Source organism: Adiantum capillus-veneris, chromosome 2 (genome assembly GCF_014529385.1).
Source record: "Adiantum capillus-veneris isolate H3 chromosome 2, ASM1452938v2, whole genome shotgun sequence".
Taxonomy (NCBI): Eukaryota; Viridiplantae; Streptophyta; class Polypodiopsida; order Polypodiales; family Pteridaceae; genus Adiantum; species Adiantum capillus-veneris.
This window is the reverse complement of record NC_140932.1, coordinates 145,911,748-145,926,736: the sequence shown is the minus strand read 5'-3', so window position 1 is coordinate 145,926,736 and position 14,989 is coordinate 145,911,748. Positions and strand designations below refer to the sequence as shown.

General features: G+C 39.6%; 1 pseudogene; it reads left to right on the top strand.

The window, feature by feature from the left end:
• Nucleotides 1-382: 382 nt before the first annotated feature.
• Nucleotides 383-952, top strand: LOC147463808 (large ribosomal subunit protein eL19z pseudogene; annotated as a pseudogene).
• Nucleotides 953-14,989: the final 14,037 nt, after the last annotated feature.

The window sequence follows — 14,989 nt, the reverse complement described above, 5'->3', positions numbered from 1 at the left end:
ACCTCTGTGGTGGCTGTTGGGAGCTGGCTGCAGCCCTTGCAGGGATTTGCTGCCACATGGCAACATACCCTCTCATTTTAATAAAGATATATATAAGATATGCCTTTTCTATTTATTTTGTGTAGCTTTGCTATTTATTAGCCTTGAGTCCCACGTGTATAGGGAAACCATTTTAGACCTTCACTGTCACGGCGGCCTTGTTATCAAATTGCACTTAGCTTGTTGGTGACATAAGCAAGAGCTGCGAGGGAGCACTCTGCTCGGAGGCCTGCTCCATGCGAGGTGCAAGGAGAAAGGAGGCCCAGGTTGGTCGGATGCTCACATGGAGTTGCTAGGGTGCTACGCTTCTTAGTGGTTTGGTCGTGCGGAGGTGGGTATCAATGTCTGGCTCAATCCCAATGAGGTCAACAAAATCTCTCATATGGCCAATTTAGGGCAAAATATCAGAAAGTTGTTCAAGGATGGCTTTGTGATTCGGAAACCGACCAAGGTACACTCGCGGGCAAGAGCAAAGCGTGCTTTGGAGGCTAAAAGGAAAGGCCGTCATTTAGGATATGGTAAGAAGTGGGGTACTAGGGAGGCCAGGCTACCCTCTAAAGTTCTCTGGTTCAGGCGGATGCGAGTGCTTCACCGGTTGCTAAGAAAGTACTGGAAGGCTAAGAAGATTGACAAGCATATGTACCATGGCATGTATATGAAGGTGAAGGGTAACGTGTTCAAAAATAAGCGAAAGCTCATGGAGATTATTCACAAGTCTAAAGCTGAGAAGGCTCGTGAGAAGACACTATCTGATCAGTTTGAAGCCCATAGAGTTAAGGGAAAAGCTATCACGGAGCAAAAAATTGCCAGGAGGGAAGAGCGCTTGGCACAGGGATTGAGTATTGAAGCATCCCTGCAGCTGCCCCTAAGGCCACCAAGAAGTCCAAGAAGTGAGCGGCATAGCAAGATTTAGCTAAGTGTTGTGACTTGATAGTACTTAAATAGAAACCTTGGACCTTTGAGCTTGTGTAATGAGATAAAGTTTTGTCTTTACTCTTTAAAGCATGACTATTGCAAGCCTAAAAGGGTTTGCATTTTGCAATTTTCCCCCATCTCTTTCTTTGACTATTGGTTTTTGTTGCCGAGACTGTTACTATGTCTCAGTACGTTGTTTCCAAAGGGAAAAAGAAGAAGAAGAAGAGAGTTAAAAAAAAATTTCAAGCACTGGTCCCTACCCGTACATGAAAGAGTTCGCGTCTCTTTCAAAGAGATTTTTTGAAGGGTTTTGTTTATACCTTCTTGCCTCATCTATTCTATTCCTTCAAAACCAAAGTTTCCAATGATTAGGGACCCTGAGATTTACCTTTCCTAGCCAACGCAGTAGTCTCAACGTGGCACAATGCTGTTTGTTGTAGCACATCCAACCTCCCAGTTACCCCTTTGAGGGGGTTACCTTATGGGGTGCTAAGGATCGATGCTTGGGCCACATCATCCTGCAAGAGGACAGATGCAATTCTAGACTACCATCCATTTGAATTGTTATGAGGCATTGATGGACGTACAACTCCCAAACAGTAGATAGAGTACAAACAAAAATGGAGGGCTAAGCCGCATTAGGAAAGAATTTTCAAAGGAGTACAATGACTATCATACACCATGGCTCTAAGAAGTGTATTCATCATAGGGGCATCACACGTTGGCTGAGTAATCTAGGACGAGGCATGACAGACAACTCAGTAGACTAGGAACCCCGAGCAGTCTAGGAACTTTGAATTGTGCTCATATAAACATGGAAAATTTAAGAGAAGGTTTTTACACTAAATTTCTCTAAATTTTGTAGGTTTATTCACCTTCTACTTTGCATTTTGAAGATAAATCTCAAAATTTGTAGGTGGAATTACACTAAACCTAGGTTTCTATTAATATGGGTAGGTGAAAGAGAACTAGCATGTGGATAAAGTTGTCATAAGAAAATTGTTCATAGTTATCAACCTTGCGTACTCTTCTATCAAAGCACTCTTTATAGTCCCCCACCATTACCACCTCCCTTGACACGTTTGTCGCCACCACCACCTTTGGCAACACCACTAACTCCCACTCCCCCCCCCCCAATAGAAGGCTACCTATGATAGTGTGATCCAAACTTTAATATATACCATGATGTGGATTTTCTCAAAAGAATAGCCTCATTGCAATAATAGAATTATTTTCAAGTTTCCACCATTTTCTCTAGAGTAACTTAAAATGCATAGTATGTTATTGTACATCAACCCCCAATAACTTGAGGTAGAGCAAGAGAGAGGAGGAGAAGAAGAAGAAAATGTGAAGAGAAGCTCAAGCTCCCAGACTCTCCTTATTCATGAGATTTGTTCGAGTGGCAACAACCTTACTTTTATAGTGTAAGTCTTGTGGTCCTACATGTAGGGAGGTAGGAATAGGAGATTTATATCCATTGGAATCATGGTGCCACGGCCCACTATGTCGAACAAGGATCAATGGTGGTAGAAATGAGCTTCTAATATCTGAGGGCAGCTAGTTCCAAGAAGAGGAATATCAACATGCCATTGTATGGGTTCCAATTGTTCTAGCCCATCAAAGGAAACATTCTAGCAAACCCTTGTTCAAGGGGTTTTTTTTGTAAAAAACTTTTGGTCGTTTTACCATTGAAATTAGGTGTAATCTTGTTTTAGTTTTTTTTTTTTAGTGCTTGAAGTCACCTAGAAAATCTTGTTTGGTTTTTTTTTGTATAGGGTGCCTTGGCCATTCTTGCTTGTTTTAGGGATTGCTCGAAAAATCTCGCTCGAGATTTGAGATTCCTCAAGTCCATGATCGACCTTGGTGGAATGTTTTGGAACCATATCAGTGCTTTTCCTTCTAATGTCATTCCAAATCCCTCAAATTGAGTATGGAAGTCAAATATGTGTTCTGCTCTTCACACTTGCTTAAAGCTTGCTAAGTGGTCATATGGATCCCCATATCCAGTGTATTTTTTGACCCATTTTTGAAATTCAGCTGGTCTGACACGTCTATTGGTTCAACTCCCGGTCTCCTAGCATTTGGTCATATTCCGAGTTCTTCAAACCAATCTGTTGGAAACAGTGACTCATGTAGCCCTGGACTGGCTTTAGTGTCACCCTGTTTTCTTTGTGATGAGGTAGTTTCTGGTCTTTTAACATTACTCTCAAAAGATCTCTCTCGGAGTTCATCTCTTGGAGTAGTTTCTGGTCCTTGGCCCAATATCCAATCCCTTATGGAGTACCCTTGATATTTGATTTGTTCCACCTCCTCAAGACTCATCCTAACAAAATTATTGTTATAAAAATCCCTAAATAGGTAGGTTGGTAGGTTTGTTGAACCCTTGTCTTTGATTTTGAAGATATAGACGATCTTCATAGGCGTTAGTTGTCTTGATTTGGCATGAGAAGTCCATAGAAGATCTTTGACGTTTCTATCCTCCCAACAATAGACTCCGATCCTAGGATTATCCGTGCTAAGCCGTTACAAAGGCTTCAAATCAACTTGATCGTATCCCTTGAATTCTAAAGTCGGTGGTCCTTCTTTTGCTGCCATATCTCGAATTATGGTATTTACTTCTAACCCCATTTGTCTATCACGTCAGGGTTTTCAACTTGTAAATACTGAGTTCCATTTTTATCCATGTACATTTTTCCTTGTTTGCCCTAATTTCCTCTTCAAACTCTATGCCATGGTCATCAATGTGAATGGCATACTCTTCATTAGGATCCAGGTAGACCTGAGCTCCATGGAGATTAGTCTTATAAAAGGTGAGTATGTGCTTATATCGCACTGTCGTTCCGGTTCCTGAATGAGTCGAATAGGAAGACGTTTCAGATGTTGATTCTGAAAAAGTGTCTCAAACTTCTTCAAAGATAGTATCCAAGTGATCGTTTTGATTCACACTCTCTTTGGTGGATACTCTACTAGCGGTCTCTCCCAATATGCCTTGATTTGCTAGTATACGATCAGATCTAAGGTTCATATAGACTTGTGAAGCCCTCGATAGAGTACTTACCGTCCGATTGACTTGTTATCACTTTCTTTCACTTGACTTATTGCAACTCCTGCCAAGCTTTCAATTTCTTATTTGCAACCTGATTTCTGTATCAGTTTTAATCAAGTTAGCTATTCTTTCACTAAGACTGTACAATTTTTGCTAACTATTGTGACTAGTCTATGTGTATCTTTTCAAATTGAGCTAAGTGAGTCAGTACTTGAGACTTTGAGATTCTACTTTTGCAAAAAGCCAAAGGACTAATCTACAACTTGCAAACTAAGTGAACATGTACTAATTTTGATCTGTTTGAACCCAAAATTGCAAGGTGGCCTTGTATTATGTTGGTCTAACGTTGTACAAGCTCAAAAGTCCAAAATGGTGTCTCTGTGTATCAGAAGCAAATAATCATGATTATTTACTTTTCTTAATTTTTTAGACTTTTTGGCTTGATTTGCCAAGTATGCAACTTGTTAAGGTCTTTGGACAAGTTTCACTAAGTTTGAACAAAATTTGTTCAAGTTATCAACTGTTTTGTGTCCACATACTCAGTTTTCAAGAATCTGGCTTAAGTCTCGCTTTTGTGATCCAAATTTCACCAAATTTTATTTGTGTGGTCTACTTGATATGCTTGACCTTGTGGTATACTCAAATGTGCAAAAATGTCTAGTTTTATAGCAGATGTAAATAATCGCAATTACTTACTCATGCTATTTTTATGCAATTTTTTGCCACAATCTTGACATAGATTGGTTAAGCAGCTCAACTTAAGCTCCCTAGCCAAGTTTCAAGTTTGGATAATTTCTGTTCAAATGGTCAACATTTTTGTGTCTACAGAGACTGACTTTGCAAATTTGGCCACAATTTTCACTCCAATAATCCAAATCTTACCAAATTTGGTTTGTGGGCTTAATATAACATGCTAAAATCATTGGTATGTTGGGTTGGTCAAAAAAGTTGAAAAGTGGAAAAAAAGTAAATAATCACAATTATTTACTTTTGGTAAATTTTAGCATCTTTTTTATCAACTGAGCATGTACACTTGTTTAACACTTCAATATAAGCCTATGAGTCAAGTTTCACTGAGTTTGAACAAAATTTTCCCACTTCACACTCAAGTTCTTGACAGTTAGTACAGAATTCAGATTTTACCAAGTTTTTGGTCAGTTTGGTGATCCAAATTCTATGGGCCTTTACAAAAGATGTTTGTACACATGCATAGAGTCTTTGGTATCAACCTTGGCCACTTTTGAGCTGAAAGTAAATAATCACGATTATTTACTTTAGGCCTAAAATGAGCACTTTTTTTAACTTTTTCACTGAACAGTCTTTTTATGAACTATTTTAAGCCTCTAAGTCAAGTCAAAACTTAATTTGGCTTAAAATATCAAGAAAAAGTAAATAATCTGAGTTTTTGCGAACTCTTAAATTTTTTATCTCAATGCGTCCTTTAAGCTTACCACTGGTTCCTACAACTTTTAAAGCATACTCTCCAGTCATATTCAATGGTGAACAGTCTTCTGGTGCTATTTCTAGTCGTAGACCTGAAATTCTGCAACTTCACATAAACAACTCACAGTTGATTCTTTTGGATAGAGCAATGTTCTGAAATTCCACCTCGGATTCTACTTACCCTAATCCTAGGTTCTACTGCAATGGGGTTGTGGAAAGTGTCCACAAACACTCATTTTCTTGTTTTTTATGGGATTTTAAACCTTGATCTTAAGACTTGTCTCGCCCATCAATCATTCTCAAAATTCTAATCTAATCCTACAGTCCTAAAAGGTACTTAGCAAGTACAACCTACTTCCAAGCTACCCCTACACAGCAAAAGACCACAATCTTAAGCTATGCGGTTTTAAAAAGAAAGTTTTGACTCTAGGTGATCCTAGAGGAAGTTAAAGGATAACTTCACAAAATGCTCGTGTTTTTTTCTAGTTTAGGTATTTTCGTTCGCCCGACAGTGGCACCAAATGTGGAACGGGTGTCTAACCTCACTCCTATCTTATTGCAAACATAGCGAGAACCACGAATATAATTGTCAATCCATGGGACGAAGCTGACTCGAGTAGTGCATAGAGGCTACAAGAGATTGACAATCTCTTGGAAAACAACAAACAACTCGCATCTAACTCAGGCTACACTCAAATGACAGAAATCATCGAAAGCTTATCGCTCATTGGCAAACAAATCACATCTATTACAGTATCAAACGACATCCAAACGTTACGAAACTTCTAGGACATGTTTATAAGACCTAAGCACACATGCTTATGGTCTCAAATCTCACTTTAGGTCAAGTGTAGAAATCACATTTATTAAGAGTGGTGAGTCTTTGACCTAGTCATTTTCAACCCAGACTACATATAAATGCTTAGCAATGATGCCCCAATGCCCCGCCTATACTTAATTTATGATTTTGAAGCTTAAATTCCTCCTTATGATGAAATTAGGCCACGGGTCGGTGACGCCAAAAGCTACAGATTACCATGAAATGCTTACGTCATCCGTAGAGCTCTTACCTGCGGTTGTAACGCAACAGACTGCACTGCAATGTGACAACTGAGAAGGGAGTAGGAAGCGCAAGAAGGAGAGAAGTGAGTGCCATTAGCTCATGCTGCATTTCTATTATCCAAAACTTACAAAAATTGGCTTTTATACCTTAGCCAAGGTTTTTGTGGTCAAAACTAATAATCTGGGAGCTCTAACTAAAGACAGGTTGATACAATCTGGAAGCTTGTAGCCCCGGCTCATCAATTACACTATTGATCTGGAAGGTAGGAGTTACAATATTCCCGATTCATTAAAATAATAAGTGTTTTTACAATGCAAGCTCCGAAAAATGTTATCCGAGTTAGCTTGCTGCTAACAAGAAGTTTTGAAAAGCAAATTAGGTTATCAAGATGAGTAGAAAGAACTTATCAATATAAAAAATAATCTATCAAAATAAGTGAAGGCACTTATCTAAAAGATGCATAAAAAGAGGTCTTCTCTTCTCATTTTACACTTCTCTCCTTTATTTTCTCAAGGTGCAAACTTGAGAGTAAGTTTGAGAAAGCCATAGCCAAGTCTCTTTTACACACACACACTCCTCTCCAAGAGAAACCATGGCCAAAATCCTAATCAAGTTCGTCAAAACTTGATTTTCTTTCTCACATTGCACTCTCTCTATCCTCTCCCCTAGTCCTAAAGCTTTTCATAGCTTGAATCTCATTTATCTCTCTCCTTTTCGTCAATCCAAGTAGCAGGCTTGGTGGTAATCTTCAAGTGAAGGTGAATAGGGAGAGAGCCAACTACATCCAAAGCAAGGAGAAGACTATACCATTCACACACTAAGGTAACATCATCTTGTTCTTTTTATGCTATTGCACTTTCTTGAAAGTGATTTACCTTTCATGCTTACTTAAATTCATGTTTAGGCTCTTACAAGCAAGCCTTTCCCTTGTTTTCTTGGGAAGAAGAACAACTTCTTAATTTTGTTTTCTCTTTCTAACTACGCTTCATTACTAATCATAACTAACCAAGTTGCTAACAACTAACCACGATGTTATTTCAAGCTCTGCTATTGTAGGTTCTTTAGATTACCATACTAATATGGCATAGAGAGAGCACTCTCTTTAACCATAGGTGATTGAAGATCATATTTACTTAGATAATATGCATGAAGAATGGTGGCTAATATCTTTACTTATCTCTTAATCTCTCGCATAAACCTTTTTATTGATTTTTTTATTATAAATTACTCTTATAAAGATAAATGCCATAAATCAAACGCAAATAAGTAATGAATTTGTTTTTGGAATTAACCTTATTTTCCAAAAGAGAAATTATAATTTCTCCAAAAGAAATTCTCTCATGAAAGGTTCACAACTTTTACTTGATTTTTCATAAATTAGGTGTATAAAAGTTTTTTAGTGATATACTTAAGTTAATATCTAATTCTCTCAAGAAGGAGTTGAATCTTCAAGGGTAATTCTATCATAACCAAAGGAGTTCTCTTTGAAAGAGGATTTTCCTTCCAAGTAGGTTTATCCTCCCTCCCCTCTTGTCAATTGGAAAACCCCCAAATCCTTAAACATCTCCTAGCTACGGAAAAAATCATGTCCACGATAACAAGGTATGCCTAAACCCCATCTCAAAGAAGAACTTTTTAATCATTCATAATTCATTGCATGCGCATTTCTCACTACACTAACATGTCCACTCTTAGGAATGTTTCATTTTCACTCTTGCATTACCATTCATTGAAAGGTTCTACTCTTACACAATTAAGCATCGACTCTTGCATAATCACTCAACAGAAGTTTATGATTGTAAGTTGGTGCACTCTAAAGTTATATGTTTGCAATTTATCACTCACTCTAAAGCAAAGATCGTCAAAAAGAGCATATGCATTGTTCTTTTCAATTTTGTATTCTTTCAAAGTTGTTTTGCAATTACGATATTGGGAGGAATGAGGGAATAGCTTCACGGATATCGTGACCTTGTTGCTTGAACATAAAACTCTCATTGCTTCCATGGAGATTCCCCATGGATGGCAAGTGATGCAAAGGAAACAAATGGGAATCGTCCAAGATGGGGTTAACTAAAAACTTACGTCAAGAAAAAACATTAACTCCCAAGAGATTCGTTGTTTTCTTAAAGTATTGATTGAGTAGACATTAAAAGGAAATAGGAACTAAGGATTATAACTTAAGAAACTCACTCTAAATTTCAACTAGGATTAAAAACTTTACCAAGAAGATTTGACGTGGATAGCCCTAGCATGTGTTTACATATGGGCTGCAACGTGTTTACATATGGGCTGCAACGTGGGATGGTCCTTTCTGGCTAGGACTGATAACCGTTGGTCTATATTTTGATCTTGGGCTCATTCAATGCCCTAGAATTGGGAGGATTGGATGGAAGTGTGTCCCGGCCAGGTGGTGAGACCCTCAGATACGTGTGGAAATTGGCCTAGTACGGGTAGGCCCGATGCCGACGGGAAAAGGAGGAAGGAAAAAGAGATTCCAAGAAGGGAATGGATAAGGGAGAAAGATGTGATTTAATTAAGAAAATCTTCTAATTGTTTGGTAAAAATAAACCTTGGAAAGGCTAAGAACCTAAATGGGCTATCCATAATAGTCCTCTTCAGCTAGACCTTTGCTCTGCTTTTCGGAATAATTATTTAAAAGGAACTTAAGGTAGATTAATTGTAAGCCTTTTTCAAATAATGTAAAGAAAAAGAATGATTGGAAATTGTATAAAGGCGTCGACTCCACATTGGTAGAGGAGATAGGATACCCAAGCCTTGGGATGAGGATAGGGATATGCATGGAAAGTATATGTGACTGACTATTTGAAAGATAACTAGATAACTTTAATAATACTAAAGAAAAAAGGAAGTAAACTTTTCTAAAAAGAAAAAAGGTGAGAGAAACATGACCTAATAAATGCACACTTGCAAGGGTATGGAACAGTTTGTATGCTACTTTCAAATGCTTAAAATGTATTCTTGGTTCGACATGTTTGGAATATTGTTTTTCTAGTATCATAGTACTACCTTGGAAAGGTGCATTTACCAAATGGTTTGGTGGGACAATAAATTCTGAAGGGCTAATTTGTTGGCCAAAAAGTCGACCCAATTTTATGTTGTCTATTAAATTAATTCAAGAACAGGGAAAGGGATTCCGATCTATGGAGTGGGGATCAAACTTGGGAACAAGAGAGTCGTGTAGTTAGTAAATACACTCATCTTAGGGAAATGCACTTATGGTTGTGCTTGATCATATCCAAGAAAAAAGCGTCAGCAGTGACCTTGAACCAAGGGTGAATTAGAGAACTCTCACCGGTTGACCCTTGAAGGTAGAGTTCAAATTTAGTCCGATGGCTCTGATTGGAAAGTTTTGAATCGATAAGGAAATATATTTTGGGGTTAAGGGTTCCATATGAGAGAGTGATTGTTATCACCCCCTTGAGTTGCATCGAAGAGCAAGAGGAGTCCTTTCTTGGTGTCAGTCAGTGGGAGGGATGTCAAGAATTGTGGTGTATCCATTTGGCGATGGTCCAGCCAACGGTCCTTGGCATGGCCCTCATAGTATTGGTGGTACTTGAGGGGGTGCTACCTGGGCTGGTGGGGCATATTGTTGCTCTCTTACATATCCCTTGTTGTAGTAACACTCTTCCGTACGTGACTTGTCTAGTGTTCGGGTGCAACACTTTGGTTGCTTAGCCTATGGCTTAGCAAATGGGCTTATCCTTTTGAGAACTTCTTCAATAAGTTTCTCATGACTTACCCCTGTCTCACCCTTTTGTGCTGATTTGGTGGGCTTAGATCCACTATGCTATGATGACAAATCATCATCTAAGTCTTTATAGTCACCTTGCTTGTAGACAGCACAGTTGTCTACTAGGTACAGGGCTTCTTTGGTCAGCTTGTTTAGACTTGTGCTCTTCTTCATATGCAGATCCTTTTGAAGGTGTGCATTCCTCAGTCCTTCGATGAATATCAACATGAGTCTGGACTACGTTGGTAAGTCTTCCACATGGCAAAATTTTACGTAGCATTTTAGTCTCAAAGCTACTTTCTATACAGATTCTCCTTCTTTTTTCTTGAACTTATGGATTTGTGAGATCGTGTTGTGAGCTATCCCTCTTTGAGAGAATTCCTCAATAAACTTGTCAAATACCTCCTCCATTGACTCAAAATCTCTACGTTCAACGGAACCAAACTAGGTGGTGGAAGCCTCCTCTAGATTTAACCCAAATCTTAAGAACTATTTGGGAAATTCTAGGACTTCCTTAGTTCTAATGACGCGCACAAATGCTGACACATGATCCCTTGGGTCCCTATTTGCGGAATATTTCTTGTTAACCCATTTTTGACTTGAGATGGTCTGATCCTCCGGTGATCCATCAATCTAAGCATAGGATCCTCCATTCCTCCTCTATGAGCTCTTTCTAACCTAGGATATGGGACATGTTCCTCCCCTAGGGCTGCTCCTAAACCAAAATTCTTAATTGGTCTAGCAAGTGGTTGTTCCTCTGCTCGGACCCTTTCTTCTTGTTCTTGATCTCGATGTGGTGCTTCAGTCCTGGTCGAATTTGACATTCTTGTTCTACTCTCATCTTGGTATTGTTGATGGAGTGGTGGTTTTGGTGGTGCTTCTGGCCCTGACATGGCATGATATCCACCCCCTTTTGTGTTCAAGTCTAGTGCTACAAATTGCTCGAGCCACACTTGAAATGATAGTGATGAGGCTTGTGAGTTCTGAGGGTTGGGTAATGGTTGTTTATTTGATTGTTATGTGGTGTCGTAATCATTTGCGAAGGGATTTGTAGATTTGCTAGGGGTTTCTATGGGTTTTTGCTTCAGAAGCTTGTGCCAATAGTTCTGGCATTGTCATTCTCCCTACATATCCTAGGTGAATTGGCTCATATTCTTGTCCATACTTATCGACAAAAATGATATGGGTTCCAATTGTAGATACGCACGAAAACAAGTATTGGACTTTGTCTTTGCTTAATTCATTCACATGGGGTTCCATGTTGTTGGGTTTCCAAGCCCGAGTCAAGTCTTTGTCCAGCCCGTGAGAATGCTCTTCTATAAGCATACACTTTAGTCCTCTTTTTGTTAATTTTGCATGGCTAAAGATCTCCATATATGTAAGGCCCCTTTTACGAAGATACAAGCAAAAAATTAAGCATGTTCTGTTGTTTTATTGTGTTGAGCTGCTCTCTCTCTCTCTCTCTCTCTCTCTCTCTCTCTCTCTCTCTCTCTCTCTCTCTCTCTCTCTCTCTCTCTCTCTCTCTTTCATCTTCCTTCTCTGCACGCTCTTCAGGAAACCATGGCTCTTTGTTATCATCCCCCATACCCGACACCAACAACTGGTATCAGAGCCTTGAGGGCTTGTGCTCAATAAGTGTTGCGGGAGCAACCCCTTGCAAAGTAGAGGTGGTTTATCAACCTCATCAATCCCAGCAAAACCACCCTCATTCAATTTGCCTCCTCATGCTCGGACATTTTTGTCACACTGTCTCCTGCTAATACACGCTATACAGCCTCCGATGCGGAACTTTTTCTCATCGTTGTCGGCATGCATCATCTGCAGCCATTGGTTTTTCACTTTTCACACCTCCTTTTAAATTGGCCTCCTTATTTGAGCCCTTTGGCTTTAACCAAAAGCTTATTCACACCCAGAACTTCCTTCTTTTTTGTGCCAATAAGCAAAGTGGAAGGCAATTAGTAGGCGTTCTTTGGTGTCCATTGTGGTGCATTTCAAATTGCTTCCTTCAAGTTCACAAAGGGTTGGCAAACAGGAAGTAGCCTCTCGAAATGCCATTTAAAGATAGAGCCCAACAAGTGGTCCAAAAAATTGACGAAGGTATTTAGCATCGTGATGGCACTAATAAGCAGTCAAGACAACAAGTGGAAGGATGAAAGATCTTGGATGATGTTCAAAGTATTTGCGTGCAAGCACTTCACCATGAGCACTTTGAAATTGACGATTCAAATATGGATTCCAAGCCTCCCAAAGCTTTTGACATTCCGATAGATTTACGTCAACCACAACAAATACACTAAAGATTTGCTTCAAGAATGTGGTACAAGACTTTGCAAATTGTTTTTACCAGTCAAGTGTCATAGGTCTATTATAGTTTTACCAGTTTTCAATTATTATCATGCCAAACTTTTGTATGGGCTATACATACTACCATGAAGAAAACTGGTAAGACCTCCCATTTCTATTTTGGTATGAGTTCTATTGTCTCACTCTGATAGTTGTTTGAGGAAGTGCACACACACACCTATGTTATTATCGGGGGGGGGGGGGGGGGGGGGGGATTTTACTCATAGTTTTAGATGATTGAACTCTACCATAGTTGGTATCAAAAAGTCTTTTGTTAGTGATTCAGGCTTGAGGGGGGGATGGTTGAGTTTCCAATCCCAAATCAAGTTTTTAGTCCTCTTTTAGTTAAGTTTACATGCCTAAAGATCTCCATATATGTCAGGCCTCTTATATAAATCAATATAAGCAAAAAAATAAGCGTGTTCTATTGTTTTATTGTGTCAAGCTACTTCTTCGCTTTCTCTCGTTCATCTTCCTTCTCTGCACGCTTCCCAAGCAACCATGGCTCTTCATTATCATCCCACATAGCCGACACCAACACATGCAATAGTAGTAAGTGGTGACTCTCCCCTCCGTGTGCTTGTAAATCCCATTATTTTTGTTAATTGTAGCCACTCTCACTACTCTCTTGTCATGAATGTAGAAGGCTCCATGAAGATTGAGTTTAGGACACAATGCTTGGGTCTCCATAACCATCTTCCCTTTTGTTGCGTTGTCTCCGTACTGATTGTAATTTTTTGGGTCTTTGACAATGAGGTAGTGGTTTTCCTCCTCATTGTGGAACCTGTCACCATCATCATTTACCATGATTACTGTCAATCCTCTCGCTGGCCGTTCTTCCATACAGATGCATTGACATCCTCGAACATCTGCATACACTAGGACTCCATGGGCGTTTGTTCCCTTTGGGAAGATTTCCATTGTTTTGGTATATTTAAGGGTTTTTGGGAGGTGCTACCCCCCATAGTCCCTTGTTGTTGAAAACCTTCAAGTTATTCGTTAGCCATCCAATGGTATGATGTGTCGAAAGAGGTGTCAGTATCACTGCCCTCCTTTATGAGTGGTGCTAGGATATATATCCTTGCTTGGTTTTGTAACATTTAATGGCCTAATAACTTATGTGTAGCGGAAATTAGCATGAACATAGTGGGCATTTCATTAGAATAGATTCCTAATGAGAATTACAAGAGTGCTTGGGTGGAGAGAGCAACAAAAAGCATAACACCTAGTTAGATAGCATCAACAATACTTTCAAAAGAGAGAGAAATTAAGCTATTGACAACAGTTGAGGACCGGATTTGCATGGAGCCGGTCCCCCCTCCAAAAGGCTTTGTATTATGGTTTCTCCCATCAAGAGAGACATTGTACAATACAATTCTTTGTGTTCCTTCGAGACTAGCTAGTGCAATGAAGATGGAAGCTTCATGCACTAAGCAAAACACTTAACAAACACAACTTGAATTATCCCCGTTCTCAGACCCAAGACCTCACACACCTTCGAAGATGGTGAGAGCTAGCAGGGTATGAGAGTAGATTGAGAGGAAGAAGGAGTATCTTACGAGAAAGATGTACATCTCCTCACATAATCACTCATATTAGCATAGCTTAGCTTAGTAATTAGCTTGGTAGAGGAGATGAGCATGCATTGAAGCTTGGCTCTTGGTTGGATTTGCATCCACATGCCAAGAGAGTGTTGATGTAGGCTTCTATCTCACAAGCTTGGAGTAGGTGATGAGTTCTCCATTAAAGCTTGGGAAGAGATAGTCTTCTCTTTCTTCACACATGAGCTTGCGTGAGTGTGTGTGTGTGATAATGCCTTGCCAAAAATCATCCCCCTCTCTCTCTTGGGCGAGCCCTCTTGCTAAATGCTCTTGCTGAAGCCTCATTGGCCCTCCCCAAGTCAAGCCAATTACAATTAAGCAGCATAAGTGATAGCCTTCTGACATGTGTCCCCCTTTCCCCTTTTGTGAGAGATTTAGGTAATTAAATAATTAAACTAAACTCTCATTGGACCCCTTTTCCTCCCGGCCAATAGGAATCAGGCAAGCCATGGGGCTCCTGAACGCTCATTGGACCCCTTGGGAGACTGCCCAATAGTCTTCTAGTAGACTTAATTCTCATTGGTTTCTTTTATTAAATGTTTTTAAATTAATTAAACTAGATTTACTCTAGCTTAATTCTCATTGGTCCACTTCAAGGGTCTTCCAATAGGAATTGGGCACACCTAGTGGGCATCTGGCCTAGGGAGCTGACATGTATCCCTAATTCCCTTTGTGAAAAGGGAGCCTGTGTGTGTGTGTGTGTGTGTGGCTTTCTCTCTCATCCCCTACCTTTAGGGCTCGCCCCCTCCCATGTAGGGATGTGCAAAGACTTTTTAGGGCACACACAA